We start from the raw sequence: 2,332 nt of genomic DNA on the forward strand, positions 1-2,332 counted from the left end.
GATTGCAATATCCCATACTTTGGTCAAACTAACAAATCTATTGAACAACGCATAGAAGAGCATAAGAGAGACATCTCATACAAAAGATCTCATGCAACTGCTTTATCCAGTCATGTTCTTTTTTCAAATAATCCTAATGATGACCAACAAAGCCACTCTGTATGCTGGAATAGATCAGAAAATATTTTTCGCTGTGAAGATGAGTTTGAAAGAAAAATCGTAGAATCACGGGAAATCCTACTGAACCCGGTCCACTTAAATAATAATTTAAGTTATAACATCCCAGATAGCCATGCTGCAGTTATTCAATATTGGCGTTCACGTGAACTTGCACGCACAATTGCAACAAACAATGGCACGCCAGTTGGAACAACTTGAAAAATACAACGTTTTTATGTATCGATTATGTGAGGCAATTTGTACCTGTAATTTCCAGTTTGTTTATTTAAATAATTCAATGTTTATTAGTATTCCTTTCCTTTATAAATACCTGAAGAAGGCTGCTATATGCCGAAACTAGTAGTATTTATCATTAAAATCTTTATATGTTATCTCGGTCTTGGAGTCATTAAATCTATTTTTTGAAATATATATATATATATATATATATATAAATGTTTCACTATGATGTCAGAAACTTTGGTTTGATTTCTTATCCACGTATTCCTTTTATGATCCAGTCCTATGATACCAAGCATACTTCTTTCCATACTAATTTGTGTTCTTAATTTTTGAGTTCTTAATTTAGTGTTCGTTTTTCACAGCAGTATGTCAATAGAGGAAAAACACATTGGTTAAAAACGTTTCTCTTCAGGCATAATGGTAGTTGGCTTTTGAATATTGACTGTAATTTTCCAAATGCTTTCCACCTAAGCATCGTGAGTCTTTTAATTTCTTCCGTGGTATTTTGATTCATCGATATCCATTCTCCTAAGTATATGTAATGATCGTCTTGTTCAATTTCATCATTATTGATTTGTATTATTTCTGGCTGTACTTAGAATACAACTTGGGACGTCTTTAAGTTTACCTTTATGCCAGCTGTTTTGCTACCAATTTGGAGTTCACGAGAAAAGAACCCTTCTAGAAAAGAACAGTATAATGGCTTATATATGAATGCTCTTTCGACATGATTTCCTCGGTATTAATTCATTTAAGTTATGATCTCATTGAAACTCATATTTTTGATTTTTTTTCATGTGTCATTAAGAATATATATATATATATATATATATTCAAGAATTTTGTTGTTGTAGTATTTTAAATATTTTGTGTAATGAACTGTATTATTCTCTTCAGTAATATATATATATATTTTTTTTAAATTTCAGATTTTATAAGTACACTTTTTACCTTCGGTTGTGAATATCACGAGTTAAAACGGACAGTCAGGCGTCAGCTAAGTTATAATTGTTCCTTTACGACGTCTACCCTGTCATGTCATGCTCAAATTAAGTGACTAAAACTACATAGAATTTAAGAATGACCTCATTTGGATAACTGCTTCAAGAATTCTCAATAAATTCTGAATATTCATAAATAAATTTCCAAAATTTGTCCTTTTTTATTTTTTTTATTTTTATTACTTGAGGTGAAGTTATCAAAAATCAGGTACAACAGAGTTACTAAGATGAAAACAAGGAAATAATAAAACTATGTATCATAAAACAGATCGAAACAAAAGTGTATCATAAAATTACCTGAACAGAAACGCAGTGACCAGTTTTATTTAGTGAACGAAACCACTCATCATAACATTTCATCATATCAAAAACTCGTAAGACTATATCATTTCGACATAAAATACATATAAATTCACTTGAAAAGAACACATGCAATTCAAGAAATTCTCTCATTGTTGATAGTAATTATCTAATCTGTTATGTTATTGATAAAAAAAAGTTGTTTGAAAGAGGTAGTAATTACTATTTTCTTTTGAATAGAATTGAAAATATAACACTCATGTTTCGTTTTAGTTTTTTTTTTAAGAATCAATTCAGCTGTATTCTAGATTCGCATTTATAAATATACGGAGAAAATTGAAGTTGAATACAAGAGACAAAGCAAAAGATATAGCTGGGGATAAAACAGACTTAACGGAGAAACTTATAACCAAGTTGTTTATAGAAGTAGAAAATAAGAACTTTATGATGATCACAGGAAGTCGAAAGAGTATGGAAAGATGACACATAAAAATTACTGTTTGATAATTCAGCATGTGCTCCTAAGAATACTGAGAAAAAGCTTTTAAAAAAAAGACAGGTTGTGTATGGAAGCAAAGAAAACATCCTGGGAAGATTTTGAAAAGAATTTGAAAAATATATATATAGAT

General features: G+C 29.6%; 1 protein-coding gene across 1 annotated transcript in view; it reads left to right on the forward strand.

Moving 5' to 3' along the window:
- The window catches only part of LOC150107739 (zwei Ig domain protein zig-8-like), a 50,993-nt gene extending 49,514 nt beyond the window's left edge, over positions 1-1,479 (forward strand). Inside the window, exon 7 of the mRNA XM_090391505.1 lies at positions 1,332-1,479. The gene's annotated coding sequence lies outside the window, so the exon portion shown is untranslated. The remainder of the gene's footprint in view (positions 1-1,331) is intronic.
- Positions 1,480-2,332: the final 853 nt, after the last annotated feature.

This window comes from Typopeltis vanoorti, chromosome 4, assembly GCF_054136105.1.
Source record: "Typopeltis vanoorti isolate ZY-2024b chromosome 4, IOZ_Tvanoo_1.0, whole genome shotgun sequence".
Classification (NCBI taxonomy): domain Eukaryota; kingdom Metazoa; phylum Arthropoda; class Arachnida; order Uropygi; family Thelyphonidae; genus Typopeltis; species Typopeltis vanoorti.